Source organism: Falco cherrug, chromosome 16, assembly GCF_023634085.1.
Source record: "Falco cherrug isolate bFalChe1 chromosome 16, bFalChe1.pri, whole genome shotgun sequence".
Classification (NCBI taxonomy): domain Eukaryota; kingdom Metazoa; phylum Chordata; class Aves; order Falconiformes; family Falconidae; genus Falco; species Falco cherrug.
The window spans coordinates 9,961,776-9,983,905 of NC_073712.1; the positions used below are offsets into that span (position 1 = coordinate 9,961,776).

At 40.9% G+C, this 22,130-nt stretch overlaps 1 pseudogene; it reads right to left on the reverse strand.

The window, feature by feature from the left end:
• LOC114018152 (ankyrin repeat domain-containing protein 26-like) overlaps nucleotides 1–22,130 on the reverse strand; it is a 74,114-nt pseudogene that overhangs the window by 44,808 nt on the left and 7,176 nt on the right.

A 22,130-nucleotide genomic window follows, 5' to 3' on the forward strand; every position in this document is an offset into this window, starting at 1 on the left:
CACTGTTTCTCAGCATTGCACAAGAGGAAAAACACCCCTCAAAATTTAAGCAAACCAACTGAAAACAGATCAGTGTAACAGCAAGCATCCGACATAGTGACAAGGATTTTACCCCACCACAAGACGACTGTATCCAACTTTCCTTCAGACTGTAATACAGCCTTCACCTACAGGACTCTCTCTTCAGCATTATTCACTGACTGGTAAGTTTTCTTTACCTTAGTGTATAATACAACTTACTGAATCAGACTGTAATCCAAAATATTTGGGCTTACATACCTGCACCCCATAATATTCAATGGCATCCTTCACGTCTTTTTCAGCTGATGATGACATATGAAAGGTAGATCCCGAGTTCTCACCTGTGTTGCGACGGAGGGAAGACACAGTTACTCAATATGAGTGGTCAGCAGACTTCATTTATTGTGCCTTACAGCCATCTTTTATACCTTATTATAATTAGCTCATACATATTACAAAAGTTAAGCTCATTATTGGTTAGTTGCCTAAATACCAAGCCCGCCCCTAGTTTCTCTTCTGTAGTTATCTGTTCCCACCTGTAACATTCTTTTCCCACCGCGATCTTCCTGTTCATGTGTAACAAGAACAGCCAAGGACAGTGTATTTTTGCTTTACTTCAGATAAGCTGAGAGGGATGTGCATTTTTGTCCAGCCAGCTGGACTATGTCTATGTGACCCTTTTCAGCTAGCCAGTTATCCACAATTCCCCCGTTTTTATTTTGGGCGACATAGTCTTGGTTGACCATTTTCAATAACAGCGTTTTAACACAGGAAAATACACAGCCAACTTATAAAATCTCAGTTCAGAAGTATAATTCCTGAAATACTTGAAAAATAAAGTTAGCTTGAAGCTTTAATTTAGATGTTCTTTCTGTTCCAGTAATATAAAAAGTTTAAAAAATTCAAAGGTAATTTTAAAGTTCTGAACATGGACTAATGCAAGCTCAAAACCCAAAAAGAAACCAAACTGATGTTTGACTAGGAATATTTGCAAATATTTTAGTGGAAAATCCCTGACCGTTAACAATTTTCTGTCCAAATAACAGCTGCCCTTATGCAACCAACCAGTCCATACATTTTCTGAAGAATACCTCATTGATATCAAAGAATTAACAAAGGGAAAAAATTAGTTCTAAGCTATATACATTCATAAGTGGATTTTTCAATAGTTACATACAGATTTACACACTAAGCCATAATGGCTTGTAGGTGATACACACAAGAAGAGTACGTTGCTTATCTGTCTGAATGTCTATGCTAAATTTGACAACTATGCCACAAGCCAAGCCTACATGGGTGCTGTATGTTATGCACGTTCCTTAACAAACAGAAGTATAATAGACAAATTCCAAAGATCTAGTCCCCAACCTAATTATATTATTTTGTAGCCAATTAAGGAAAATAACACAAATGTGCATATCTACATGTGCACACACCTTTTAGTTCAGAACCAATCTGTGATAAAAGGCCTTAGCGTTATGGCATCATCGAATCTTAACGAGTACAGTAATTAAAAATGCAGTCTTACTGTAAGTGCGATTTATGCTGACATTCCCTCAAATGCTACACGTGAGTATTTCTCACTCAACTGCCTCAAGTTAAAATAGTAGTATTTGTTAATAAGTATTAAAAAATCATTAATTCTCTACAATAGCAGTTGACTTCCATAACACTATGTAAGCAAAAGAGGCTTAAGATGGGTTTTCTGAATGCTAACAATTTATTTTAGACTGTCTAAACTCAGGTCTTGAAAGATTTCACTCTGCCAGACGTAGAAACACTGTTGCACTCCAGTTGTGATATCCCTTTTCCCAAGTCGTCACATGCACATCTCGCTCAAGCAACATTATTGTTAAAGTTTCTCTCTGCTACATAAAAGCATGCTGCACTTGTAGATACAAAAGACAGCACCCTTACTTAGATTATTACCTTATTACCTCATAACTCTTAGTATACCTTGTATCTCTGATTTCATCACTTCAAAAATTCACCAGAAGCAGATAAAACCACAGCCTCAGACTAAACTACACCTTAACTGCTGATTCAAATAAAGGCATTCTCTTCAGATATGCCTAATGCTTACAAATAATTTTGGCTGGTTTTGATCAAAAAACTATTATTACAATAATGATCAAAAATAATAATCCCGTTTGCAAAATGCCTTTAAGCCAGCCTCCTAGTCCCAACCAATTTCCACATTCAGAATACAGCATAAATACAGAATACAGACTAAATTATCTCCATCAAGGCAAAAAGGCTTCTCTTTAAGCACAGGGATGTTTGCTAGTTCAAGGCAGAAACCCATTTCTTGTAGGGGACGACTGAAGCACTTTTTTTTTTTTTTTTTTTTTGGTGGGTTTGTAATCAAGTCCGTATTTTTCCTTGAGAAGCTTAAGCTGTTCCTCTTGTTTCAGGAGTGTTTCCAACTCTGATGTGTCGAATAGGTCCGTATTTCCCAAAAATATCATACATTTCCTCCGCTGTGATTTTATACGGCAGGTTCCGAATATAGAGGATCCGATTGACCTCTGGGGGCAGCCAGATGTTAGCTTGCTTGGCCGCTTGCATCGCCATGGCGCCGATCGGAGAGGGGGGGTGCCGCCTTGGAGAGAAACCGCGGCCGGGAAGGGGCCTGCCGGGCTGCGCCGCCACTCGCCGCTGCCGCGGGGGTCCCGGATGCTATCCCATACGCTAATAACCCGAGTAATTCCTTTTTACAATCTATGTCCTGAACACTCCGCTTTTCTAAAAAGCATATGAGCGAATCATACGTCGCTTGTCTCTCCATACCTTCGTCAGCGCTGTTGCAGCCTTTGCGAGACTTCGGCGACGCGTGGCCGGCGGGACCCTCTGTAGGTGCTCCCGGGCGTGGGGACTGTGCCCTTCCGCCTCCTGCGCTGCTTTCAGGACCGGTACCCGAATCTCCGTCGAACCGTGGCTCGCAGGTTCAGCCCTCTCTAGGGTCCCTGTTCGGGCGCCATTTGTTGCGACGGAGGGAAGACACAGTCACTCAATATGAGTGGTCAGCAGACTTCATTTATTGTGCCTTACAGCCATCTTTTATACCTTATTATAATTAGCTCATACATATTACAAAAGTTAAGCTCATTATTGGTTAGTTGCCTAAATACCAAGCCCGCCCCTAGTTTCTCTTCTGTAGTTTTCTGTTCCCACCTGCAACATTCTTTTCCCACCGAAATCTTCCTGTTACTGTGTAACAAGAACAGCCAAGGACAGTGTATTTTTGCTTTACTTCAGATAAGCTGAGAGGGATGTGCATTTCTGTCCAGCCAGCTGGACTATGTCTATGTGACCCTTTTCAGCTAGCCAGTTATCCACACACCTGCAGTGAAAAACCACACATTTTTATAACCAGCATGACTTAATACTACTTATTTACACCTAGAGTGCATCTTGAATCATCCTACTTGTGACAAAAATCTTAACACAAAATAAAACATCCCCTCAAATTTGTGCACTCCGAGAGAAAATTATCATAATACAGATTTAAGATGCATCTGGGTGAATTCCTTTCTTCCAGGGCATTCTACTTTTTAATATATAAGGGAAATTTGCTGAAAATCATTATATACGGTCACAAAGAGGCCATTCCTGTTTCTTAAACATGCACAATGTCTCTCTCTCATACGTAGATATACACCTCTGTATCTCTGACACACTGTGCGCCACACAGTATTCCTCCAGCAATTTCAGTTTCCCTATGTGTTGTGCACAGAAAATCATGAACAACAAAGTCACAGGCTTGAAATCTTGAAGACCCCAGCTTTATTCCTTGCACGACACAAATCTGTCTCTAGACATGGATCTAGACAGAGTATTTCAGTCAGACTGGTGCCCCATCTGTTCCAGAAGACATGGACGGGCCACTGAATGAAAGACAGGCTTGTGAAATGTGGAGAAATAACCCATGATCCGGATGTTTTTACTGTTGAAAACTGGACTCCATCCTTTCCTCTCTCAGAATTTCTGCATAATACTGGACAGGTCACAAACTCCTCGGAAGCAGTCACTCACTCAGTCTGGGCTCCCCATTATGGGGTGCCTACCTTGAATCCCTGTTATATCTGAGAACTAGACTCCAGATAGTTCCAGACACAATTTAGAAGCAGCAACTCATTGTATTGTTTGTGGGAAGGCACACTGAACATTTTGAAGGAACAAGTATTCAGAAAGAAACAAGTCCCAGCAGGTCAAGTGTGGCATCTAAAACCAGAGATGGATTCTTTTCACCTCAATCACTTAATCTCCTTTCCTGCTCCATAATCCTATGGCTTCTACCTAATAGCCTTTCAATACACAAAGCTTCGCTGCTGGAGAGGGACACAACATTCTTCCCACAAGAAAAGCGAGCAAGACAGGAAGAACATAAGATAAAATCATAAAAATACAAAAGGGTCCACTATTTATGAGTCACAGGGCCAACCTCACTCTTGGCATTTTCTCCTGTAGGTGACTCCTTTTACAAACTTTCATTGCCTACGTGCTACTCCTAGAAGCCTCTCCACCCAAGTACAGCAGCGGGTGCTCAGTCAGTCAGACAGACGGGGCTGCTCCTACTCTGCTTCCATGAAGGTACGTTTACCAGATTTCTTCTGTCACTTCACCAATGTTCATTCAGGTCACAAACAGCAAAATGCAGGCAGCTTCCTACCATACAATTTGATATGCGTCATCACCCCCATCACGTAACATGGGCACCACAATTTTGCTTAGAAGATAGACTTTGACATTTTGTGGATGCAGGAGAGCTGTGACACCTCTCTTGTCTGCACAACACAGACTGAATAAGCTTTTCTGGTCAACTGTATCCGCCTGAAAACTGGATAAAAGCAGATCTGCGAGCACCCAGAGTTTTGTACTGCCCTTCTAAGGATGCAAGTCACATTCTCTGTTCAGAGTACGTAGGTGTCTTCGTCTTTTGGATTCTGTTTCAGAGTGCAGTCACTTTAAAATTAGGTGCCATGCTGCTAGAATGAAAAGCAACCCTAACTCCTGTTCAGCCTTGCCCATCACGGTCAACAGGAAAGATTTCAGCAGCAGCTATTTGAGTCTGAAGTCTCCCTTTTTAGATAAGATTTTAATAACATTGGAGCCCCTAAGAATCCTTTTCCATAGGGTTTAATCAAACTTGACATTTCTGTATGATGGGTACAGAACAAGGAAGAAGCAGGAAAGATGAAAGGCTACAGTGTTCTTCTACCTGCAAAATTCCAGTTCTCATCGTGTCAGTAACTCTAGTCAGTAATTATTTTTCCAACCACTGGAAAAATAACTCAAAAAACATCAACTAAAAAGTTAAGGACTTCTCCCACTAGCTGTTGCAAGTAAAATTTCTTCTTTTCTTGGAGCAGTAATTCATGAGTCTATTTTCTGTGTTATTGGCTTCTGTCAACACTGTGAAAGAGGATGACTCCTCATTGTCAAGAGTTCTTCACTTTTAGCACAGGGAGAAATTCTTAGTTAAAACACTGGTAGAACCCTACTCCAAGGCTTCTGAAGAGCCCGTCATTCAAAAAAAATGTATATAAAAAATTCACAGGGTAAACCAGATTCCAGTATTTTTGCCTGTCATTCCCCCACCTTTTACTCTGTCTGCTCTCTAGCTAGCATTGAAAGATGACTTCTAGTCATCGTAGTTCTTTCCAATTAGTCTTTACCTCTCCACTCTATTCTGAGACTTCCCTCCTCATAAATTGTACATAATGTACATAACGACTTTTTGCAGATTACAGTGGACAGCAGCTACTTTGCTATACAGAAAACATGAGAACACTGCTATTTTATTTTGACTCAAAAATAATTTTTAGAATGTATTACTATGAGTCAGTAACAAAGTAAATAGAATAGGAAATTCCATCTCTCATTGGATATTTAATTATGCAAGATACTGTACCTGTTCTCCAGATTTATGAAATCAAGTTGTCAAGGATGGCATTCAACCCCTTTAGAGTCAGAAATATTTGTGCTGCAGGAATGATGATGCTTTGCTGAAGCAATCTAAATTGCTTAAACCCCAATCCAAACATAAAATGTTTGAAAGAAAGAAATTTTTACATCTACTTCTTAGCACCTGACCTTCAAGATAACATACGGGTAAAAACCAGCATGACGCAAATGAATAAAGCCACACAGGAAAAACAGCTGACATGAAACGAGCCATGAAAAGGCAACCTTTCCTTTCCACGTTCGTAAAATTGTAACGTACTGGTCCATTATGGGGCTACACTCCACATTACTGTGGAATACAGACATAACGAAAACTCACGTTTTAACTGAACAACCTCTAACAAATATCTGTGTGTCTTACCAGAACACTGTCACTGCAAAATAAAGGGCAAAAGGGGACCTGTTGCTTACCCATTGCAAACACATGAAAGGGAGAAGAGCGAGAGGAGAAGGAGGGAGATACTTCTAGAGAGAAGTTGCACCTCTATTATTGTCAAAAAGAACAGTACTTTTTTTTTTTTTCTTCCCCTAAAGTGAAGACGCCAAAGAACTTGGAACTATTTGTATTCTATACTTAGAAGTTACAAGTCCACTTACTTGTCTACATATCTGTTCACCTCTCTCTGGTTTATATTGTCAGTAGCCAATTGTAGAAACTCTAAAACCTGAGTGGCAAATTGTTTCTCATCTGATTAACAAGTGTGATTAATACAAAATACAACACAAATTATCAAATATGCAAATTAAAAAACATTAGAACAAAGACATTAAAACCCCATTAAGGTTACATATCCTCTCTCCAATACATAGCGAACCAGCTAGCCGCTTCAACTTTAGCCTTGTTTCCGAAGAAAAGAGAATTCCTGAAACACGCTGACACTAATTTCCTCCCATCTTGTCTCTCTTCCTCACTTCCTTCCCCTGCCTCTGAGCCTGCTGGTCATTTTCCATGAAACAAGAGAGGGAAGCCTCAGAGGAACGTGTTTGTACATGTTTCAAAACAACAGCCAGACAGGTAGAGATAAAGCCAGGCAAGTAATAATTCCTGAAAACTACAGCTACGGCACGAGCCCAAGAATTACCCTTTGTGGCTCACCTGCAGCTCCTGGACAGCCTAGCCTACAGATCCCTAGCCTGGAATCAGCCACAGCACATGCTCAGAGACCCAGGAAAGTCAGGAAGGGGGGGTTTGAGAAAGTGAAAGAGAAGCAAACTTCAGGACTGCCTGAAAAGGGGAAATGACAGCAAGTACGGTGTAGGAAGCGTACATCATGGAAGGGTATGGACAGTGCTGAACAGCAGACTAGAGGAGGGAGCAAGCACATACACAGAGGTATATTTCAGTAGATCTTCTGCTCCCGGGATGCCTTGCTAGAGCCATTAATTTAACATTAGAAAGAAAATTGCAAGTACAAAGTGTCTGTCCATAAAAGAACACTACAAAGAGATTGTTATGAATACCTTCAACATCTTCTGCATCTCCTAAGCCAAATTCCTCCAATAGATCTGCAAAACAAATCAGATGCTTTAATAAATACTCCTATCTAGAAAGATTATGAAGCTAAACCCAGAACCACATGAAGTGAACATTACCCGATTTCTGTTGCTTTTTGTTAGGAGAGGTTTCATTCCTTTCCAAAACAGATTCAGGGGCCTTCAGCTATGAAAGACAATCCAATGACAAAAAAAAAAAAAAAAAAAAAAATCACACTTAAAGTAACTACATAATATTTAATGAGCAGAACAAGTAGTCAGTCTGACATGAACAAATACTTACCTGGGAATTGTTGGGTTTCTCCAAAAAGCCTGGAAGTGAAAAATGGTTTAGAAAGTGTTATTTGATTTAATTTTTATTTAATTTATAAAATTTTTACTCCATTCAACATCAGTAGTTTCTACAACTAAGTATTAGTTGCAAGCATTATTTCATCGAGACTGCGATACTTAACATTCAATTTACCTCATCATCCAGCATTTGTATCAGTATACAAGAAATGGACAATGCATGCTTCCCATCATGCACCTTGGATTTAAGAAATAATACTCACAGAACTAGGACAATCCATAGGAAGCAATAAGGATTTGCTTGTTAACAAAACAAGATCAAAATACTTATTTTGAGGAGCTGAATCCTGCTTTCTACAAAGATTATTTCAAAAGCCAAAGCTGGTCTGCTGTAATGAATTATCATAAAATAACACTACGATTTATATAAAATAACAGCTCTATGACCGTGATGTTGAGGGATATTTTCCTTTCCATCGATAGGACAGAGAAAACATGGGTGCAGACATAGAAATCTCATACACATCATTCAATGAGGAATAATCAAACTAGTTCTTATCAGGTTGTTCTGGTTCAGCTTGGAAGGAAAGAAAAAACCCAAATTACAATTGGTTGTAATCTGCATTTATAGCACAGTTCCAAATAGTTTTATGTTTTTTTTAAGATTTTTTTCCAACATTAAATCACTTACAAACCCACACAATCTACTGGCCCACCTGTATTTCTCAAGTCCTCTGCTTTAGTCATCTTACAGTTTGAGTCCTCTCATGAAAGAAGTGTATGAAATGTTATTAAGAATGGCTCCATAGCAAAACTTTTGTATTTAAAAAAATAATTAAAAAACAAACAGCATTTGATTTCAGGAAACTTGGTGGTCTAGCAGTATGGAAATACCTTAGCAAGATTATCATAATCACCTTTTATCCCCTTTTTACACTGATTTTAAACTCATCTTAGTAGGTTCATACAAAGCAGACTTTCATGGCAACGACTCGACAAGTAGATTTACAAACTCCCAGGAGCTTTTAAAGTTTTGCTTCCAGCTTACTAAACTAAGAGTGGATTAGCTTCTTCAGCTATTCTATTGTACTTACACTACAAGCAGGACTGACCATTTAGTAAAAAAGAAATCCTTCAGATAAGAGTTCTACCTCAACAGCAAAACTTCCCTGCCACTCTACACTCCAGATGCTCAAGAGACAGCATCACAAAGTACAGGCAGAAACCCTGAACTTTTAGTCACATTTTAGCTCCTAGGCAAAGCATAACAGTAAGGTATCAAAAATTAAGACGGGGGGAAAGTGCTTGGCCAGATCATAGCTTTCTTCTGCTACGTTATCATCCAAGAATGTTCAGGTGTTCAGACAGGTCAGCCCTAAACCACATACACTTTCAGCACTATGCCACAAGAACCCGAACCCAAAGAGATACAAACACATCCAAAGGACACACGCAACGCAAACAAGGTAACTTCCTTTACAACTTGCTAGCAAGCGCCGTGATAGCTGGTGTTAATTAACAAATACTAAGCACTCCATTGCTATAGCACACACCCACACCGTAAGTGCATTCCTAAGGCAGACATCAATAAAAGCTCACTTCAGCCTATACGTGTTTACAGACAAACATTTAGTCCACCAGGAAGTTACCAGTGTGGCGCTCCCCTGAAACAATCCGCGAGCGTGCTCCGTGTCTGTCTGCAGCTGGAAGCAACACACCAGGTGATCCTTCTTCCAGACTTTCAGAATCCGTCTGTAGAGCATAACACACGGGCGTGAGCATCGGTACAAATTCTCAACTCATTTCTATGCAAAATGTTCCTGCTAAGCCAACTTGCACAGCATGGAATCACAAAAGCCTTTGATAAGCCCCTTGGAAAGGGCACATCAAGACACAGTATATTGGAAAATCACAGCAGACTTGTGTGTTTTCAGATCTTAGGCAAAAACCTCACAACTCTTCTAAACTATTCTGTCACGTTGGCAAACTGCACAGCCGCAAGAGAGAATTAACACGGTAACTGCAGGTCTGGGGGGGACCCAACTTTCGGACTGAACTGGTACCCGATACTCAGATTTGTGCTGATGTTCCCCAGGCACACATCCTGCAGTGGGGAGCAAACACATTGCTACTCCCAGTTGCAAGGGTTGAACAAAGACTATTTGGGCTGAACAAAGACGAGCAAGACAAAGCTTACAGAAACCAAGGCTACCTAAACCCCCCCAATAATATTTTAGCCTTGTATTTGTAAGAAGGAGATGGGGAAGAGTTCCTTCTTCCTCACAAGAAAAGTCAGAGGGCGTAAGCTACAGACTCAGCTCATTTTCTTCTAACCCATTACCACAGACAGAAAGAACTAAAAGGGCAAACACAGCCAGCGCGTGTGGTATTTCTGTTGAACATTACTCTCAAAAAGGGCCAAAACGGTAGAAAGGCTCTTTTCCGAAGCAGCTAATCATCTAGGCTGCAGATCCTAAGGGCAACCACTGAACACGTCAGCGGAATAGAGTTGTGTGGTGAAAAAGCAACAATCCCACCAGCCCCCATGAGGAGCTCAGAGTATTTTAAGCAGCAAGAAACTTCACTGCCGCAATACTGTACTAGAAACCAAACTCCAAGGGCCAGTTGCCATGAGACCCAAATCATTAGCTCGACCTACCTTCACCCCAAGCCTTGCTGAACAGCTAGCACACAGCACAAGTATTTCAAGGGCCCCCAGTTACAAACATACAGCAGAACCAGGAAAAGGGGAAATAAGCCTCAGCCGCGGCAGGGCCCAAGCTCCGAGTGCTTCTGGATCTCACTCCCCACCCCCACCACTTGGAACCCCGGTGTCCTTCACAGGAAATACCTCAGAATCCCAGGGAGATTCAGCATCTTCCTCTTCCTGTGCTCCCACTGCAGTCAGGGCACCTACAAATGCAGTAAGAGGTGAGACACTGAGCCCTTCTATTTCACTCTGCTTTTCCCCATCACCCCTGCGCCCAAAAGACGCACAGCGGTTCTGTTGCTGAGGACAAACTAAGAAGTGAGTGTTATTCAAGGGTTTCTTCACACCCAGCACACAACATCATGGTATTTCCTTTAGATCGCCACCTCTCTTGCCTCCTCTCCAGCAGGAGATGGCTATGCACAACAGCTGACACAGCTACAAGCAGCACTGAAGACGTGTTTGGGTCACACTCAGGAAAAGGCTCCAGCACGCTGCAGCCCTGTGGCCTACAGTGTTTAGGTCACCTGCTCTCCAGTCCACAGCTCCAGAAATTGCCATTGACTACCACTATCCACTGTACAAGAAGTACCGCAGAAACACCATCCGACACATCTTCATGCTAAGATCACCAAGAAACAATGCTACATTTGTAGCACTACCAGAAAAGATCTTCCTTGACTAGCAGTTTTTACCCTGCACCTTCTCAGAAGGTAGACACCTAAGCATTGCCATTTAAAAAGAGTAGAGGCTCACAGCCCAAAAACTCACCCCAAACACACAACTTGTCTCTATCTCAGGGGGCTAACATCCGAATCTCTTCTCTACTAGACACACGCAAGGCTCAGTCTCAGTAGGTTCCTGGCCAGATTAAACTATCTTAATTTCTCTGTTTTAAGCTAGTCCATTAGCTAAAACTGATTCAGGATTCGCTCTTGTGGAGACATGCACACAAAAAACGGGAAAGGAGCTAGAGACCAGTGAGGGCACCCGTCCTAGCAGAGGGGAACTGCTGGTTCCAGCCTCAGCTAGGACTACTTACACTGTGCCAAATGCAGGCTTATGGTAAAATGCACCAACAGAAGAGCATGTACAGGCACAACACCTGGAATACAGCAGGTTCTGCCAGGCCCGCTCTGTAGCATTTGATCAGCAGCTACACACGCTCTGGTAACATCTACCATACCACAGTACTCTCTGGAGACAGACAATGGAAAGCGTGCCTTCTCCTCCTGCTCCAAGACCTGAGGTGAGTACCGGAGTGCTCAGCCCTGACTGACGGGGCAATGCTTTCGAGCACACTCAAGCGTGGCACTGGAGAGACTTTCTACATTTTAAAACTGGACAAGGTGAGGCACTGGAACAGAACAGCTTTCTCTCAGATTGACTCAAATCTTTCCCAGGCTTCAGCCAAGAGCAATCACAACTTTTCAGTCTGACAGTACGGGCCAGAAAGGGGAATACTACTGTCACACCAAGACACTCTAATCCTCCTCTTTTTCAACTGTGCATTTTGTTCTGATCACTTCAGGGAGAACACAGCAACAAAACCAAGAATGACACCTGCTCCATGTAGCATCATTTGGAATCCAAGGCCACAATTTGTTCTTCAGTAACGAACGAAAAGGAACAAAAGCTACTTTCCTCCTTGCCAATGCCCACTAGGGTTCACAGGCAAGGGAAAAACTTACTGTTTCAGAAGTCAATCACCATTTCAGTTCATTTACTGTGCATTAATATTTATAGAGGAAGAACTGAGATCAGTATTCACTAACTCACTTCTCTCACCAGTGTTGTCTTTGGAAGCACTGTGGACTTGATGGCTATCATTACAAATAGAGTTTCTCACACCCTCAACAACTGCAGTTCGTAGCTCTTCACCAGTGTCTTCCTTTTCCTGCTCCTTCTCCTCTTCTTCCTGTTCAGGTGATTTTTCCTAAAAGAGATTGATCAAACAGCTGGAAATAGCAGAAACAAGCACCTTCTCAGCCACCCATCGACAACTTTAAAAATGCTTTTCCTGTGTAAGACAACAGGGAAACTTTGTTGAGCTTTGTTTTACAACGCCTTCAGTTTTTCCATGGGAATCTCTGAGGAGACAGCAATGACATTAGCCCTAAGTCATTAGCCCTGGCTCTGCAAAGCTCCTGAGAAGCAATTCTTCATGTCAGCCTAACTCTAGCTTTCATTGCAGTTACGTTGTTTTGGAACACGCTCCTTTTCCTCTACTTTGCTCCAGGAAAATCACTAACTTCCTGCTCTCAATCTTACTCAAACTTTTTTGTTCCTCACTTTCAGCCATCACACCAGGTATTTTACTAAATGGCAATAAATCTTGACAGATAAAAACTGTACATACAACTAAGAAAAAATGAATTTATTTCAGAAAAATTATACTGCCTATTAGTTTTCCTGCAAAACCACTGCAACCAATAAAAAAATATTGAAAATACTGCCCAATATTATTCTTATACCTAAGAAACTGCTTTGGTTAGGAGTAAAGGCATTTTCTAATATAAAAAAAGGGTGATCAAAAGATGGATATACGTGAAATATTAACAGAAATCCAGTTTACCTTTTGTTTCTTACCTTTATTACCCTTAGAAAATACCTTTGTGATTGAATCATCCTTATATAACTTACTTTGGTGCCTGGGTGAAATGCTGCTCTTACATTTTCTTCATGCCTATTCAAGCACAAGTGTTCACTTCCTTGTTTCAGTGCTTCACAGACTTTATTATCTACTTCACATTGCTCTTCTTCTGTATCTTCATCATCCACATGTTCAAGAAAGACAGAGTTTGGTCTTTGACTTTCAAGCCTTGGGTTTTTTCCTGGTGACAAAGAACTATTATCACTTTCAAAGCCATTACTGAAGCTTGACTTTTTCTCCTTAAGACCACAACTATCTGAGAGAAGCTGAGGTGTCTCTTTTTTCCAGTTTGTCATCTTAGATTCTGCAAAAAGGGAGTCATTGTTTCTGTGAAACTTCGCTTGAATCATGCTTTTCTTGTTCCAACTTCCTTGTTTATCTTGCAAATTATTTAGATTTTGAAAGACAGTTTGCTTTGATACTGACTTGCAAGATACTTCATTATTCACCGTCTTTGGAGACATGGCAGTTATGTCAAAACAACAAAAGGAGTTATGGAAATGGCAACAGGAATGTTACCAGATTAATGGAGTAATCTGAGAATGTCTGGAAAAGGAACCAAGTCAAGGATGGGCAGGATGGAGGAAGGACTTGGCCAGGGACAAAGGCTTAGGAGGGGAATAATACCTTCATTTTAACAACATGACTTATGTTTTCTGAAATGCCTAAGTGCTGTGTTTTCAAAATGCTACTTTTCTCATTTACCATAGGAAAAGTATTGTTTAAAAAACTACTTAGCAAATCTACTTTTATGTATTAGTATACTAGGCAATCTTTTCCAAATAGCTTACTGTTTTTCCTGAACTGCTGGGAAACATTCATTAACCATGTCAAATTTGGCTTCTGCAGCTTCTGTAAATAATTTTTTTTTTTTTTTTAGAACACTAACGACAACAACAAATCCTTTGGTCACATCAAATCTTGAACACTAAATGTAATCAGGCTGTCCTTTTGATAGTGGTCAGGTGTTGGCTCCATCCTATACTTCTAACTACAAAAACACTCCTCACATATGCAGTTCAGTGAGTATTTCACCCCCAAAATACCATGCACGCACCCTTCTGAAAATCATTTCCAAAACTATGGTTACATGCATAGCAGTTTTAAAAAATCTGGGTTTAATATTTGTAGTACTTCAGTAAAATTCAGTTATATTTAAGATCGCAGCTTCTGGATGCTTACTTGCAAGTGTGCACAAGGGAAGTAACTGTTAAGAACCCTAGGTTTAATGCATTAATTAGTCCCTGCAAGTACACTTACCAGAATATCCTTAAATTTCAAAAACATGCCAAAAAATGCATAATTTATATTTAAATCAGTGCAAGAAAATTAAATCATGTTAAAACTAAACATGCTTGCACCTCCAGTATTACAGAGTAGGTTGAACTAGAACACTGGTTTCTCATCGCTGCAGAATCCCAGAGCAACAGAACAGATGCTCCAGACATCACTGCAGAAGTTAATTATTCTTCAGAACACTAGCAAAAAAAAATAGGCCTGAGAGCCTGTAGCTGACAAAAAGAATACTACCTAAGCATTCAAAAAAGAGGGAAAACATGCAGTGTGAGATTACATGCAAGCACAGAATGCCATCTCAATAGAAGAAAAAAAGATGACCCATTTGAGTAACTCATCCGCTGAGCACTCTTGAGTAAGTGATGAGGAGGAAAGGAGAACTAGGTGATGAAGGATTTCAGTACATCTTCATTTAAAAGTGCCCTTTATTGGTTAGGATTCTATCACGAAATTTACAGGAAACATTAACAGTGTTTGAGGAAGAACAGAACAGGTTATATTAGTAACTTATAAACTTAAAATCTGACTCAAATGACCAAGAACAAATAAAACTGTGGTGGTTTATCTCATTGCCTATTGCTCTTTTGTCTCAAACCACAAATCTGGTGCATGATCTGCCACAGCTACAGGTCTTTTAGGAAACACTCACAGCAGAAGAAAGGCTGGCAGGTCAGAGACTGCTTCTAAGGAGAAAAAAATATTGGCTAGAACTGTAGTTTCTTTCAATCCCCCAGAAAACTTGCCTTCAGATCACTTATTTTTACAGGACACTTACTGTAAATACACCATACCTTGGGAGAAAAATCGAGTTCTTCCTCAGAAGTATGCCAACTGACATCGCTCCCCTCTTTCTCCAAGCTTCTTAAAAAGTAAAGCAAAATGAGTACTGTGTCTCTCCAATTATTCCTCAGGTATGTGCTGGGTATGTTTAAAGTCTTACCTGATTGAGTCTCCTTGTGACAAGTTGTCTATTGCTGTTCAAACATTAATTGACATGTTGAAATTAGATTTGGCATGCCAAAAATCAACCAGCATATACAAAAATTTAACCTGGACAACTCTACATGTCATAGCAGAATGAAACTTTGGGGAGTCAACTTAACGTAAGACAGCATGAATGAATGCATGCATTTCCAAACAACTGCTTTTTCAAGTCACACTGAACTGACAAAGCAAAAAAGACTAGAGTTTTATCTCCTTTGAACTTTTATAACTAAAAGTTTAAGAACTACCTCTAAACTAAAAAAAGCCCAGCATAGCATGAATATGCTGTGTTAGTAAACAGTTAACAAAATACTGGTGCTTTAGCAAGACAGTAAATAAATGAACTGCTGAAGTACTCATACTGCACACACAAGCACACACTATTGACAGAGATTTTACTGGTTTATATACTATACTAGCTGGTGCTCTACCCAGTTACAGGTTATCCTGAGAAGGTAAAAAACATCAAAAAGCATAACCAAGATCTAAAGCTTATCCTCAGGTAGAAGAATCTCCAGCACTTCTCTACACTGCACCAAAAAGGGTATTCAACAGGCAAAACAGGCGTAACCAGGGCATTCTATACTACGCTCCAAGCTTTCATCCATGTTAAGAAAGCAACTGGCACACAGGATCACAGGATAAATCAGGTCACAAGGGACCTCGGCAAGTCTCTCAGCCAACCGCCTCCTCTAAGCGGACTCAGCTCTGAGGTCAGATAAGGCTCACAGGGCTTTTTCCAGTCTGATCTTGAACCATTCAAGGAGGGAGACTGCACAACCTCTCTGTTTTACTGTTCTCACCATGGTGAAGCTGCCCACATTCCATTAGAAATTCTCTTGTTTCCATTTATGCCTCTTGTACCTTTGCTTCCTGTCACGCACCACTGGGAGGCACCTGTCTCTGTCTTCTCCTTATATGTGCTGGAAGCTGCTGCTGGGTCCCCTTCAAAGTCATCTCTTCTCTACACTGAACAAGCCCAGTTCCCCCAGTCTCTCCCCCAAAGGCAAGGAGTCCTGTTGCTGGCAAAGTCTGATGGCCCTCCACTGAACTCGCTCACGGATGAAAGACCACTCTCTCTTGCACTGGGGGCTCAAAATTATACCCAGGGAGCTGGACACAAGCCAAGGACTGCCAAGTAGTGGTGTACAATCCCCTTCCTCAGTCTCCTGGCTATGCTGCTCTTCATACAGCCCAGGACACCGTTAACCCTCTCAGCCGGCAGGGCACCCTGCTGGCTCATTCTCAGCTCACTTTCTGCCAAGACCCTCTGGCTATTCCCAGCAAAGCAGCTCTCCAGCCAGGCAGCTCCAGCACGTGCTGTAGCAAATGGTTGTTCCTTTCCATGTGCAGGACTTGGCATCTGCCCTTGTTGAATTCTGTTAAGACAGGCCTGACAGTCCATTTACCCAGCTTGTCAAGATCCCTCTGAATGGCAGCGTGGCCCAGATGCACATGTTGCAAATTCAACAATAGCGCACTCTAGCACACCACTGATGTACTAAAGAAACCCGAATTCTAGGAATCCAGCCTGAAGAGTGCGAAAACCTCTCAATTATCAACAACTAAGATGAAATAAAAGGTCTCTTCAATTCCCAGGACAGAAAGGAAAAAAACAAATAGAGCCTCCACATCGTATCTATTTCAGCATTCCTCAAGTCCTCGATAATTAGTTCTCGTTAACTATCATCACAAAATGAAGTTGCTTATAAATAGGAGATTGGTGGCCTTCCATAAAGTTGTATGATGACAGCCAAACTGAGGTCTTAGACAAAATCATTAAAAGGAAAAGAAAACAAAGGGCATATCATGTTGAGTAAGTTATCTGAACTTTAGCTTTCCATGGATAGTAACTTTAAGCAGTGATCAAAACCAGTTCCCATTCTCCTTTAAAAAGCAAGAGAGAAAGTTTATGAGCTAGTTTTCAGACAGATCTTGATGCCCTACCGTAGAAATGGGATCTAGAAAAGTAGTATCTAGGGATCACTTGTTTCTAATTTAATAGAAGTCCATTTTCATTTTGGAGTAACAGAAGAGCATATTTTTTTTTTAATATTAGTTATTATCACTAATGACACAAAGCAATCACTCAATTCAGTAATAAAGGACCCGTGCAAAACACGCAAACAAAAAGCACCCAAAGCCTGCTCTCAAACCTAATTTATAAAACCAAAACCATCAGAATAGAGACCTCCAAGATAATAAACATCACAGGTGTGTTAGTATTTGTACATCACACAACATGTTTCACAACACAACAGTTGAAATGCTACTGTATAGAATACCTTTCTTTGGTTTTCCTGTTCTTGATGTCTGGCTAGGAGATTGTGGCATTCCTATATCCATTTAGGGAAAGGCATGTCAAGGACAGACCAAACAAGGACGCCAGAATAAATGTGAATTCCCAGAAATTTGGAAAACAGAACCAGTACATTAACAAAGCTATAGCAATGGAGAATGTACTGTGACCATCAGCCTACTCTACAGTTACAAGAAGTAGAAGCCAAACCTATGACAACCTACAGAACTCTACTCTTAAGGGACAGTGTCAAACAGTGTAAATTTATTTGCTCCATTGTAAAATACCTATATTCCAATATTTTGAAACACTGAAACAGATTCTTGGAAGTTTACTGTACTGCCAACTTTGTATTTCTCTCAGCTTGACTAGTCCTTGCCCAGCACTGACTGCCAATGCAATTCCTTCATATTTGTAGAGTGTTTTATACGTATGGCACACTTAAAATCCCTCCGTCTAAGCATCCCAAAAATCTGTAGGTGCCAACAAACTTTGGAGATATGCTAGCCAGTTGTGTCAGATGGTGCCTGATGCAAACACAGCCCCCTCCTACCTCAATTTGAAGGTAAAAGCCCTGCATATATTGATTTGACCATGCTGAACTGTTCACATAGAGAAGCTATGCCACCAGCCAGAACGCAGGCTTGACAAGCAGTCAGAATGAATACCCTGTTCCCCCAGGGCTATAGGGCAGGCCACAACTGGACCAGAACGGGTGCACTGACTGGTGTGTGTCATGCATGTGTGCTTGTGTGTGTACGCGTGTCTACATGTTGTGGAACAGAAGCTTTAGAATATAAATCACCATCCGCCTGCTCTACCCATCCTACTTAGAAAAATTTTATTTTTTATATTAATGAATGGTGTGGTTGTTATTGCAGCTACCCAACACCAAATGTCTGTGTGACAAGGCCATAACATTTGCCTCAGAGCAACAGGGAGTCCTGCTTATATTGATGTTACCACAAATACGTGGAATGGATGTGCCAAGAGGACTCCTATCAAAAATACACATGTAAGAGTTAAAAAAAGGACCTCAAGATTGTTTCTCATTCCTTCTCCATTTCTCAATTTTCTTAAAAGGTGATACAGCAGATATCACTCGTTTCTTTTCCAAGAGCTCTATGACGAAAAACCAATGGTTTCTGTAGGAACAATACACCAATACGCAGTGCAGCAGCTAAAAAAAGCTGCCACTGAAGACATACTAGAAATCTGAACCCTCGCTTTTAGAAAAAATGCATAATTACTTTTTGCCAAAGAAATTTCAACTTCAAATCTGAAAAGTCTGTCATTCGATATGCTAGAGGTGGAAGCCATTCATTTGGAGGTTTTTGCAAGTCTGTCTGTCATCAACAAAAAGGTTCATGTTCTGACAAAAAGTAAACACTCAAATAAGCATGAGCCAACTTCTTAAATATACCGACTTGCTCACTAGAGGCAAGTATTTTGAACAATGTTCAACAAGTGCAAAAGTAGCAAAAGGAGGAAGGACTACATTGAAGATCCCAGAAAAATAGGAATGAAGAGCAAGATTAAAACAAAGAATTCAAAGTGGGTATTCCTCCGTTGTCTCAAGATCAGTCTAGCTTCTCCTCTAACAGGGGCTTCAAAGCTTTTACTGCAGCCTATAAAAGGGACTCAGGATGCAGGACCTGTGCTTTGTGGATGCAAGCAAGAGACTGCAGAATCAATGCCACCAAGTGTTCCCTGCATGCGACTAATCCCTCTCACTCAACAGGCCGGGGTCATTTTCCAGGAGACTGAGCACAAGGAGAAAAAGATTCGTACTACTCAAGAAAAACAAGCCCTACTATGAACAGTCTGAGAACACAGCACACTCTTTCTCCTCCCAAGTCCTTAACCCACATAAATATTCTCTTCACACTTACTATGCCTCTTCAAGTGAGGATTTCCCATAACATTGTGGACTTATGCTAGTAGTATTACTGTCTTCAAGGAACCGAGCAAATCACTTGGTTCAAGAACCCATATTTCCCTGAGGGCATATTAATTTTGGAATCACACAACAGTATTATTCTTCAAGCCACATATTTTAAAATAACCCAGGCCTGTCAGTCATCACAATGTGGTACCACAGCAATTATCTAGGTGCACAGGAGGCAGCCACAGAGTGCTGTTTGGGTAAAAGCAACATTTTGTTGATTAAACTACCTGTACCAAGCCCTTTCCAAAAATAAAATAAAATATAAAAACCTCTGCATCTTCCTTCAGTCTATCCAGAAACTTTACACATTGCTGACTAGATCAAAATAACTATTCCTAAGTCAAAGGAACGAAGTTTGGCTCTAAATTAAATTCCCCTATCTGGGAAAAGTGAAGTTGGAAAAATATCCCGTGTTTTGCTCATATTTCATGACATATTTAAAAAAGGAGTAATAAACTGTGTTTGAACACTGTCTGCTGCCCATTTGCCACAAAGTTCTGATGTAACACCCTTAAAAAAACCAGAAAGGATAGAACTTCCCTGCAGGAGCGGGCTGGAAACTAGGACCATGCGCGGCAATCAGTTAGCTGAGGGGAATGTGCTCGAGCTTGTCTAGACAACAATTAACATGATGGGGCATGTTTGCAGAGCACAGGGGAGTGGGAGACGGATGGTGCCAAGGATGGCGCCAAGGAAAGGTAACACCTTGCTGTTAATTGCTGGTAGTTAACCACCAATCAGGGATTGCCTAGTATGCAAGGCTTAGCTTCAAGAACCAATCTGTTTAAAATGCGCAGCTTCTGAAAGTGTATAAAAACGCGTGCTTCTGTACAATAAATTGACATTTGCTTGCATCAAGCTGCGTCCCGTCTCTTCATTCGCCGCACTTCCCACTGTAGGGCCTGAAATGTAAAAGTACAAGAAGTTCGATCTATATTAAAAGATTAGTTTTCTAAGATTCCTCTAGGGCTATATGAGCTCATAAGCATAGACTGGATCTTAAAAATTAAGGAGTTGTTGTTTTTTTTAATTTAAAATGAAATCACTGAAGGAGCCAATTTTTTGATAACAAGGCAATTCAATTGTTTTTCTGGATCACAAGTTAATATGGACTTTTTAATGTTTATTTCATAAAATTACTGGAAGTAGAAGAAAAATGTTATTTATTTTTACTGGAAATCAAACTATGTCCATGAAGATACAGTACACACAGAAGCTGCATTATTGTTTCTAACCAAGTGACTTTTCCAAGATGATTTTTCCTAAGTATGTCTCTACAGCACCTACACAGAAACAATCGTAACTGATGCTAAGAAATAAGACAACTCACTAAAAGCAGCTTAGTGCAGGTGAAAATATTAAAACACCACTGCACAAACTCAGTGGAAATTAACAAGACATGTACAGTCCTGCTAACTCATCTGTTGCTTCCCAACTACAGGAAGATGAACAACTACTTTAGGATGAACCTTTTGCAATTTGTTTTCACAATCTGAATGGCCATCTACAAGTACAAGTACACACCCCAAAACCAAAACCACTCTCACCTAGTTCCTTCCCTGTCTCCCTTCTCTCTCGGTATGAAAACCTATACAGATGGGCAATCTGTCAGGCAGAACACAACAACCCGGTACGTGGGCCCGTAGCACACAAACCGCAGCTGCCTTCACCCCTGACAAGAAGCACCTCCAACCAGCAACAAGTCAGCATATTCACAAAGCTTCTTGCGCTACCCCACCTGATGCCTCCACTAAAGTCAACGGCGAACACAGTGAGCGCTGACAACACAAAACCCCTAAAGAAAAGGCCACAGTGATTTTCCTCGTGAGCTCCTGCGTGATTAAAGATCCTACCTCCTCTGTCCACAGCAGGTGCACCAATGTCACGCCAGCACCTCTGGCCCAGTGAGGAATGCCAGGTACTGTGTCGCCTTGTGCACCACCTTCGTCTCTGTCTCCCCGGAATGCATATGACACCAGTTGTTTACAAAGACTATATAGGGAAAGAGAAGAAACGTATTTGGTAAAAACAACCACATACTTGCTTATACAATTTAATAGAACAGTTAACCGCCACTTATCCACCCTACACATATTCATAGCCGTACGAATTCATATGCTTGTATGCATTCACTGAGAGTAATACACACAGAACTTACTGCACGGCTACTACCTACTTCAATATTCACCACAGTCATGTTCACTCTAGAGGTGCATAGCCATACCTACGAAGCTATTAGCTCCAGCTCGGCACAATATTTTCAGCCTAGCTGTTAAGCACACATAACCACCTTAGAGAAGGGATACGCACAGGTACAAAGCTATCCATAAGAGGGGTGAAACTGCTCAAGATTTTAACAAAAGGGATATGTTAGATCTCGGGAAAAAAAGGCTGGTAGTTCCTGGTGATTGTAGTGGAAGTCAGTAAGGACAATGGTGCTGGTCTGAGGAGAGGACTGACATGCATT